Raw genomic sequence first — 11366 nt, 5'->3', positions numbered from 1 at the left:
ACTGTAGGGGGCACACTTACCTATGTGTGAGTGGCTAGGCTTTGAACCCTCCAGCAGGACACTGCACGCCACTGATGCAGTAGATCATTCTCTGGGTGCACAATATTTTGTCAGACATTTTCCAAGAGACACTGACAATCTCCAAGAATCAGCCATGAGATTCAGAGCACATGGACCAGCAGTGCCCTGTGTCCTACCAATTGTTTCTCTGATGCCCATTGCTCCTGGGTATAGGATGGGGAGAATAGTAATGTTCTTCCTGCTCTTAGAATAACTGACAGCTGCAAGCCAGGGGCACACCGCCAATGAGGCAATTTACTCAGGCAGCTTCCATTGTGGGTGTGCACATCTCTCTATATCTCAAATATATCGCTGTCCTCATGAATGCTGAATGCTGCGGTGGGGCACAGGAGCGATGTTTCCTTTCCCCACTTTTGTACTGGCAAAGATTATGTAGGGGGGTCAGTATGGGGACATTGGTTCTACTGGGGGCACTAAAAGGGGGTAATTTTTGTACTGGAACATGTTATATGAAGGCATTTTTGTACTAGCACATAATGTTGCAGTTTTGTACTGGCACACATTATAAGGGTGCATTTTTGTACTGGCACATGCTATAAGGGAGCATTTTTGTACTGGCACACTATAAGGGACATTTTTTTTCCCTAAAATACATTATAAGTGGGTATTTTTGTACTGGTACACATCACTGTATAAGGGGAATTTTTACTACTAGGGGGGAATTATGTTGGGCTTTGTTACTACCTCTTGTAGCCTGGAGGTAAGTGATCAGCCTTGCATGTAGATATCCTAGGTTTGAATCTTGTTAAAAACTTTTTTTCTTCTTCACTTACTTTTTTTCTCTTGCTCATGTAACTTATAATAAAAGGCTATAACTATCATATTGAGAATAGTGTTTTTTTTGCTTCGAAAGCAAATACGAATTACTGGTTTCACTATAATCCTATATTGTGCCTGTGAATAAACCAGTAATATGTATTACCTTACTTAGCACTAAAAAACAAACACTTTGGGTCATTTATCAAACTGGTGTAAAGTAGAACTGGCTTAGTTGCCCATAGCAATCAATCAGATTCCACCTTTCATTTTGGACAGCTCCTTTGGAAAATGAAAGGCGGAATCTGATTGGTTGCTGTGGACAACTAAGCCAGTTCTACTTTACACCAGTTTGATAAATGACCCCAATTATTCTCAATATAGTAAGGCTACAGCCTTTAATTATGGGTTAAATGAGAGAGGAAAAAATAACAGAAGAAAATCTATAAGTCACTCCTGGGACTTGAACTCAGGATCTCTACATGTAAGACTGACCACTTACCATTCAGCCTTACTTGTTTTGCTAAAAATCATATATTGTGCCTGTCAATAAACCAGTACCATGTATTAGCTTTCTAAGTATAGAAAAGCTCTATTCTCAGTAAGGCTCGTAAGGCCCCTTTCACACGAGCGAGTTTTCTGCGCAGGTGCAATGCGTGACGTGCACGCATAGCACCCGAACTGAATCCTGACCCATTCATTTCAATGGGTCTGTGTACATGAGCTTTTATTTTCACGCATCAGTTCTGTGTTGCGTGAAAAACGCAGCATGTTCTATATTCAGCATTTTTCACGCAGCCCTGACTCCATAGAAGTGAATGGGGCTTTAGTGAAAAACGCATTGCATTCTGAAGCGTCTTTTAACTGATGGTTGCTAAGAGATGTTGTTTGTAAACCTTCCGTTTTTTATCAGGCGCGTGAAATACGCATCAAAATGCATTGCACCCATGTGAGAAAAACTGAACAATGGAACGCAATCGCAGACAAAATTGACTGAACTTGCTTGCAAAATGGTGCGAGTTTCCCCGGATGCATCCGGACCTAATCCGTCACGCTCGTGTGAAAGAGGCCTAAGGCTATAGTAAGTAGTGTAGAGGATATGTACATGTAGATGTCTAGCCATGTCAATTAAGGGGAGGGTTTTTTGCAGCTCTGGCACCTTTATATGACATCACTGAAAATGGCTCCATAGGCTCACCTGTCCTGGCGCATTACACACTCCCTTCCTTCTACTGTGTGTTCGGCGTCTTTGCACTGCCTCCAGTGTCGCACCCTCAGAACACAGCTAGTTAGAGAAGTATGTGCACTGAACACTGAAGCTTGTTGAGCCTGCGTAGTAGATAACGGGGTAGCCTACTGAGCCATTTTCAGTGATGAAGGTGCCAATGTACAGGCACTGTTGATAGAAGACAATGACAGAAGAAAATGAATATGGATGAGAGTTAATAAAAGGCAACAGAAGCAGGGATAGAAATACAGTGAGTAAATAACTAAAATGTCAAAGTGTTCAACCCCTTTAAGTTTTACACAAAATGTAAATGTTGATGCTTGAAGGGGAGGGGGCAATTCACAAGTATGCTAGGGGACCAGCTATTTCTAGTTATGTGCCTGGCTCCATCAGTTGCCGTATCATAGAGGTATTCTACCCTAGTAGCATTGCTCCTAGAGGAGAGTGTCTCTGTAATACTGTAAACAGAGTGCCCATAGCTCTGTGTAAAGTCTCTATATATGTGTAATGCAAGGCACCAACGAAACAGACCAGTGAGGGTGAAGTAAAAGGGGTTTATTAACAAAATAAACAAAGTCCAGGTAAACTTCACTGGGCAAACAAAAAACGAAGGAAAGCCAGGAGTAGTCCCGATCCGTGCATAAGTCTCTGTGCAACTTGCCAGGTAAACCGTTGGGTCACGGAAAGTCCCGGGTCCCACTGGAATGGACGGAGTCCCAGCAAACTTCAGTCAGTAGCTAGCAGTACTGACCTGCACCTGGATAAGGAAGGATAACAGTGGGCACTGACCAACCTGGGAGGCCACCTTTTATGTGCCTGCTAACAAATCCCAGGGCGCCAAAGTGTCCACTCCCCATAGGTCATGATCCTGACCTACACCTGTGTACAAGGCTTTGGTCGGTCATTAGTCAATTAGACCAATGCCGGCCCCCTAATCTGCTTTGAACTTACGGCCAGGTGCTATTCCCTTCGCTGGTCGGCGAAGTGCGTACACGCGACCGCGTATCCTCTTGCAAACCCGTTTTCGAATGTAAATGCGGATGCACGACAGAGTGCGCGAGCGCGTCGACATGGACACCGGAATGGAATCCACAACAGGCACCGGAGACCAACTCGGCCGCAGCATACTGCCACTAGCCTGGCTAAGCTGTCCCCGAAAGCCATGCGGTCTTCCCCTCCGGAGCACATGCGAACGCATCCCCGCGTCTGTTCGCAAAGGGGTCGGAGCTGGTGTAATGGAGACACGTGTAACCTGTCCCGCAGCTCCACGAGGACACTTTTTGGTCACACCGGAGTGAGAGACAGGTGAGGATCTTACAATATGAGGCCTAAATCATAATATAATGCGTTTTTTTCCTCCTATAATGTTGGGACAAAGTGCATTGTAAAAAAATTCATGTGAAAACATTTTTACATTCTATGAATGTGGTAGTATATGCAGATCATTGTGTAAAACCACAGTTTGAATGTAGCATTACCTATAGGGATGAGCGAACTTTTCGGCATGCAAGGTTCGGGTTATCTAAGAATTCCGTTACCATGGCCCATAACTTATGGTCCGTGGTAGCATAATCCATAACGAAATTCTTAAGATAACCTGAACCTTGCACGCCGGACTTGAAACACAAGTTCGCTCATCACTAATTACCTAGTGTGAAGGACTTGTTTGTTTCGACTGCATAAATAAAATACCAAGCATAGCTGGGCCATACCAGTTCATATTGTTCCTACTTGGGCTTGGTCTGGCTATAGATACTGCTATTTATTTTGTATTCTGTTCCTCTGCCCAGACATGCCTGCAGTGACAATGGCCCAATGTTCTATATTCACTAGGATCCATTAATGTGTCTGATTAGTACATACAGGCTGCACCTGTTATTACTGGTCTAAATAATGGATTTATGTGAGGATAAGTATTCAGACATTGGTGTGTGGCAAAACCCCAGAGATTTGCTGCGGTTTCTCATCAAGTACAGGTGAAGTGCATAAAAACATGTTTCACCTTACTTGCTGATACACTGCAGCAATTTGTGGCAAACCGTTGTCGTTTTGACGCTCAACACACTACAGCCCCATATCTGCCACGTGGAAACACTTTGGTTTTACATTGATTATGAAAATTGCTGCAAAAATGACTAAATGCACAGATGCAGCCGAGCTAAACTTTAACACTTTAAGTAAAAAATGGCATAAAAATGTTAACTAACTCTTTCAATGTATTTCAATGGCTTTTGTCACAAACTGGCATGAGATAACACGGTGACGTGTTATCAGAGTCAATTTTAGCTCGGCTATATCTGTAAATAACTCAATAAATGAATTTGCACAGTACAGTCAGGTCCATAAATATTGGGACATCGACACAATTCTAACATTTTTGGCTCTATACACCACCACAATGGATTTGAAATGAATGAACAAGATGTGCTTTTAAATCCAAATCAGGTGAATGGTGTAGGAATTACAATAGTTTGCATATATGCCTCCCACTTGTTAAGGGACCAATAGTAATGGGACAATTGGCTTCTCAGCTGTTCCATGGCCAGGTGTGTATTATTCCCTCATTATCCCAATTACAATGAGCAGATAAAAGGTCCAGAGTTCATTTTAAGTGTGCTATTGAGATCCAAAGAGCTGTCACTATCAGTGAATCAAGCCATCATTAGGCTGAAAAACAAAAAAAAAAAAAAACCCATCAGAGAGATAGCAAAAACATTAGGCGTGGCCAAAACAACTGTTTGGAACATTCTTAAAAAGAAGAAACGCACCGGTGAGCTCATCAACACCAAAAGACCTGGAAGACCACGGAAAATAACAGTGGTGGATGACCAAAGAATTCTTTCCCTGGTGAAGAAAACACCCTTCACAACAGTTGGCCAGATCAAGAACACTTTCCAGGAGGTAGGTGTATGTGTGTCAAAGTCAACAATCAAGAGAAGACTTCACAAGAGTGAATACAGAGGGTTCACCACAAGATGTAAACCATTGGTGAGCCTCAAAAACAGGAAGGCCAGATTAGAGTTAGCCAAACAACACCTAAAAAAGCCTTCACAGTTCTGGAACATCCTATGGACAGATGAGACCAAGATCAACTTGTACCAGAGTGATGGGAAGAGAAGAGTATGGAGAAGGAAAGGAACTGCTCATGATCCTAAGCATACCACCTCATCAGTGAAGCATGGTGGTGGTAGTGTCATGGCGTGAGCATGTATGGCTGCCAATGGAACTGGTTCTCTGGTATTTATTGATGATGTGACTGCTGACAAAAGCAGCAGGATGGATTCTGAAGTGTTTCGGCAATATTATCTGCTCATATTCAGCCAAATGCTTCAGAACTCATTGGACGGTGCTTCACAGTGCAGATGGACAATGACCCAAAGCATACTGCAAAAGCAACCAAAGAGTTTTTTAAGGGAAAGAAGTGGAATGTTATGCAATGGCCAAGTCAATCACCTGACCTGAATCCGATTGAGCATGCATTTTACTTGCTGAAGACAAAACTGAAGGGAAAATGCCCCATGAACAAACAGGAACTGAAGACAGTTGCAGTAGAGGCCTGGCAGAGCATCACCAGGGATGAAACCCAGCGTCTGGTGATGTCTATGCGTTCCAGACTTCAGGCTGTAATTGACTGCAAAGGATTTGCAACCAAGTATTTAAAAGTGAAAGTTTGATTTATGATTATTATTATGTCCCATTACTTTTGGTTCCTTAACAAGTGGGAGGCACATATGCAAACTGTTGTAATTCCTACACCGTTCACCTGATTTGGATGTAAATACCCTCAAATAAACCACCTCCCAACCGCCTAACGCAGGGATGCGTCCTGCGGGTGGCCGGGTTATTCCTCCTGGACGCATCTACGTGTCATCTCGCGTGAGCCGAGATTTCCTGTAAACGCGCGCTCACAGGATCGCAAGGTAAACGAGTTGATCTACAGCCTGCCAGTAGCGATCATTCGCTGGCAGGCTGTAGATGCGATTTTTTTTTAACCCCAGAAAGGTATACTAGACACTGTTTTGTTAACAGCGTCTGATATACCTGCTACCTGGTCCTCTGGTGGTCCCTTTTGCTTGGATCGACCACCAGAGGACACAGGCAGCTATGTAAGTAGCACCAATCACCACACCCCCCCTGTCACTTATTAAACCCTGATCACCCCATATAGACTCCCTGATCACCCCCTGTCATTGATCACCCCCCTGTAAGGCTCCATTCAGACGTCCGTATGTGTTTTACGGATCCGCAAAACACGGACACCGGCAATGTGCTTTCCTAATTTAGCGGATCCGCACATTGCCAGAACTATATAGAAAATGCCTTTTCTTGTCCGCAATTGCGGACAAGAATAGGACATGTTCTATAGGCTCTACAAAAAACGCAGTGTTCGCCCGATCAGGCCTGATCTTGTGCGCACATTTGCGTTCAGTCCGCCCCACCGCAGTGACAGAAATGTTTTTTTTTTCTGATCACTGCAAAAATACTGTAAAATCGCTGCGGCGCTATAAAGATCACTTTTGAGGGGCATGGCGAGTTCATAGAAGATTTTTTTTTTTTTGGCACAAGTTAGCGGAAATTGATTTTTATTTTTTCTTACAAAGTCTCATATTCCACTAACTTGTGACAAAAAATAAAATCTCACATGAACTCACCATACCCCTCACGGAATCCAAATGCGTAAAAATGCCCTGTGAAATCCTAAAGGTACTCATTGGAATTTGGGCCCCTTTGCGCATCTTGGCTGCAAAAAAGTGTCACACATGTGGTATCGCCGTACTCAGGAGAAGTAGGGCAATGTGTTTTGGGGTGTATTTTTACATATACCCATGCTGGGTGAGAGAAATATCTCTGTAAATTGACAACTTTGTATAAAAAAAAAATTAAAAAGTTGTAATTTACAGAGATATTTCTCACACACAGTATGGGTATATGTAAAAATACACCCCAAAACACATTGCCCTACTTCTCCTGAGTACGGCGATACCACATGTGTGACACTTTTTTGCAGCCAAGATGCGCAAAGGGGCCCAAATTCCAATGAGTACCTTTTAGGAGGGCATTTTTAGACATTTGGATTCCAGACTTCTTCTCACGCTTTAGGGCCCCTAAAATGCCAGGGCAGTATAAATACCCCACAAGTGACCCCATTTTGGAAAGAAGACACCCCAAGGTATTCCGTGAGTGGCATGGCAAGTTCATGTAAAATTTAATTTTTTGTCACAAGTTAGTGGAATATGAGACTTTGTAATAATAATAATAATAATAATAATAATAATAAAAAAAAAAAAAAAAAGAAATTTTTTCCGCTAACTTGTGCCAAAAAAAACAAACTTCTATGAACTCACCATGCCCATCACGGAATACCTTGGGGTGTCTTCTTTCCAAAATGGGGTCACTTGTGGGGTATTTATACTGCCCTGGTATTTTAGGGGCCCTAAAGCGTGAGAAGTAGTTTGGAATTCAAATGCGTAAAAATGCTCTGTGAAATCCTAAAGGTACTCATTGGAATTTGGGCCCCTTTGCGCACCTAGGCTGCAAAAAAGTGTCACACATGTGGTATCGCCGTACTTAGAAGAAGTAGGGCAATGTGTTTTGGGGTGTATTTTTACATATACCCATACTGTGTGTGAGAAATATCTCTGTAAATTACAACTTTTTAATTTTTTTTATACAAAGTTGTCAATTTACAGAGATATTTCTCTCACCCAGCATGGGTATATGTAGAAATACACCCCAAAACACATTGCCCTACTTCTTCTGAGTACGGCGATACCACATGTGTGACACTTTTTTTGCAGCCTAGGTGCGTAAAGGGGCCGAAAGTCCAACGAGTACCTTTAGGCTTTACAGGGTTGTTCACAATTTAGCCCCGCCCAAAATGCCAGAACAGTAAACACACCCCACAATTGACCCCATTTCGGAAAGTAGACACCCCAAGGTATTCACTGAGGGGCATAGTGAGTCCGTGGGAGATTTATTATTTTTTTTGCCATAAGTTACCAGAAATGGAAACTTTATTTATTTATATTTTCCTCAGAAAGTGTAATTTTCCGCTAACTTGTGAAAAAAAATTAAATCATGCATGAACTCACCATGCCCCTCCGCGAATACTTTGGGGTGTCTTCTTTCTAAAATGGGGTCATTTGGGGGGTATTTATACTATCCTGGCATTCTAGCACCTCAAGAAACATGACAGGTGCTTAGAAAGTCAGAGCTGCTTCAAAATGCGGAAATTAACATTTTTGTACCATAGTTTGTAAACGCTATAACTTTTGCGCAAACCAATAAATATACACTTATTTTTTTTTTATCAAAGACATGTAGCACAATAAATTCTGACGCAAACTTGTATAGAAATGTAATTATATTTGAACAATTTTACCAGAAAAAGTTAAAAATACACTTTTTTTTGAGAAAATTGCGGTCTATTTTGATTAATATCAGAAAAACGAAAAATGTCAGCAGCAATCAAATACCACCAAAAGAAAGCTGTATTTGTGAGAAGAAAAGGAGGTAAAATTCATTTGGGTGGTAAGTTGCATGACCGAGCAATAAACGGTGAAAGTAGTGTAGTGCAGATCTGTAAAAAGTGGTCTGGTCATTAAGGGGGTTTAAGCTAGGGGGGCTGAGGTGGTTAAAGCGGACAGTCAGCAGTTAAAGCACATCTTGTTCGTTTAATTTCAAATCCATTGTGGTGGTGTACAGAGCCAAAAGTTAGAATTGTGTCGATGTCCCAATATTTATGGACCTGACTATGTTTGAATAATGTTTTCCTTCGTGCATTCCAGAATTATTGTGGCATTCTTCATCACTTGCTATATATTACAGAAGAATTCTCCCTTACAACTGCTGATCCATCCATGAGGCCTTAGGCTACATTCACACTAGCGGCAGCCTTCTCCAGCAGGAGAACAGCCTGCCGGATCCGTGCTGCCGCTAGTGCACGCGTGCCGACGGAGGTTAGCTCCGGGCTTATTGACTATAATGGGGGCGGGCTGGAGTTCCGGTGGCAGCATGGCAAACATGCCGAGAGGTGGCTGGAATAAAACTACGACGTGAAAGTAGCCCTACTCGCACACTTTTATTGTGGAACAGTTAGGAAACAATTCTTAGGGTACAGTCACACGTAGTGAAGTGTCAATTTTTCCCTATGCATTGCAATGTCTAATTCATGGTGAATATCACCAGCATAAATGAATGCAGAGTATGGATTTTTGCCACAGTGTGAGAATGACCACTTTGCCGATAGTGTAAAATACTTTGGATTGGCCGCACACAAATCCGTGGCTGCAAATGCTCAACATATCTGCTATCTGTGAAAAAAATAAAAAATAAAAAAAAGATCCGTTACCATTGACTTACATTGTTTTCAGTGCTGGATCTCTTTTTCTTTCTGTTTTTATGTCCTTATCAGATCTCTTTCCATTCAGAATGCATGAGGACTAAACGGAAATGTTTTTTTCCTGTATTGAGATCCGCCAGAGGAAAACAACGACACAAGTATGAAAGTAGCCTTATTCCCCCTATATGACAGGAATATTAGTATAGCACCACCTACTGTTTCTATGGAACAGCCTTTCTGTGTCTACGTCGGTAAATGTGCCGAGGGGGACACACACACGCTCAGTCTTGTCTCTTTCACTGCTGCTTTGGGTATGCAATGTGTTCTCTGCTTTTCAGAGGATATGCTGAGCAACCGAGAGACAGTAAGCAGTAAAGCTAGAGGAAAACCTGACCTTGTATGTCAAAATCCGCACAAATATACCGAGGTGGACACTGGAATGCTGCTCAATAGAAAATTATGGTAATTATGGATTTAACTGCTGTATAACCAATATTCTTTGCGAGATAACCCCTTTAACAACAGGACAAATGTTCAGATACTGTGCATAAGACATTACCTGAGTCACAAAATACATTCTGTCACAATGTTGACCAAATGCCTTGTTTTACACATTCTATCTGATCAATATTCTTTCTCAGAATGACCATCTATAATGTGCCACCCACACCATACACATTTCTGGATGTCGGAGTCCTATGTACAGTAACTATAGCACCTCTTCCAATACAAGTGCTACTCTAGATAAGAGCTCAGTTGTATGCAAAATGCTGTGACAGTGTAAGCTAAAGAGAAAGGCCATTCATCAGGTGGCAGCCTGCAATAAACTGATAGCGACCCTCTACAAATAAATGAGCTTCATTCATCGGTAACAAAGCAGCATGTTTAAAGGGAAATGGGATGCGGAAAGTATCAGGTAACCGTAATGGTGGCCAAGAAAGTACAACTAAAAGCTGGCGTAGCCGAAATGAATGAATGCTAACAGTAGTGTATGTTATCAGGCTCCAGAGTGTATGTCCTATTTGTGTTATTAATACGATAGTACAAGCACCTGCCCAATTCATTCATAAAACACAACAACCAAGTTTAGAACCATCATGGCTCATCCACAGAGCTGTGCAATTAGAATTAAGGATGTGATCAGAGATCAGAAACGCCTTTGCGAAAGCCAATTTCATGTTCTGTCCATCAAAACAGAAAAATAAAAGTTCTTCTGTATATATCTCAGGATCTGGAGGGTTGGAACACAGTGGGCTTTGAAGAGGTTGTGGAGTGGTATAATGATGACCTATCCTCAGGACAGGTCATCAATATCAGATTGGTGGGGGTCCAACTAAATGAAGAAGTTGAGGCACTCGCAGGAACATCACCCCTTCCAACAGCTGAACAGTGGGCTGGTGGGAGTCGGATCTGATATTGATGATCTATCCTGAAGATTAGTTAAATATTACACCATTGCACAACCCTATCAACTAAAGATCCTTTTATCCTTTAGTAGGAATGTCTGCTTCAGAAAACCTTGTTATGTGCCCTATTAGGCTACGTGCACACGGGTACGGGTTTCAAAACAGAAAATCTGTGTGTTTTTCAGTGCGGATTTCTGTGTATTTGCTACTTGCCGTTTTTGGGTCATATTTGATGCGTGTTTTTCACAGATACCATTCTTGCATTAAGAAGGGTGAAATCTGTAAAAAAAAAAAATTAATAATTAATAGCAGAGAAAATCGACATGCTGTGTTTTTTTAATTCCGCACAGCAGGTCAATTTCCACATGGAAAAAAGTGTATAGGATATTTGTCTAATCTCATTTCACTTTGCCGGTACTGTATTAGGCCTCATGCACACGACCGTTTTTTGGGTCCGCATCCGAGACGCAGTTTTTGCGGCTCGGGTGCAGACCCATTCACTTCAACGGGGCCGCAAAAGATGCGGACAGCACTCCATGTGCTGTCCACATCA

The 11366-nt window shown here is 42.1% G+C and overlaps 1 protein-coding gene across 1 annotated transcript in view; it reads right to left on the bottom strand.

Moving 5' to 3' along the window:
- Positions 1–2810: 2810 nt before the first annotated feature.
- The window catches only part of ANAPC1 (anaphase promoting complex subunit 1), a 205101-nt gene continuing 196545 nt past the window's right edge, over positions 2811–11366 (bottom strand). The window contains exons 48-50 of the transcript XR_005778465.1: positions 9898–9904; positions 9301–9302; positions 2811–2822 (exon numbers count right to left, since the gene is read on the bottom strand). The gene's annotated coding sequence lies outside the window, so the exon portion shown is untranslated. The remainder of the gene's footprint in view (positions 2823–9300; positions 9303–9897; positions 9905–11366) is intronic.

Source organism: Bufo bufo, chromosome 4, assembly GCF_905171765.1.
Source record: "Bufo bufo chromosome 4, aBufBuf1.1, whole genome shotgun sequence".
NCBI lineage: Eukaryota > Metazoa > Chordata > Amphibia > Anura > Bufonidae > Bufo > Bufo bufo.
Note: the sequence above shows the minus strand (reverse complement) of the source record. Positions and strands in the feature narration are given on the sequence as shown.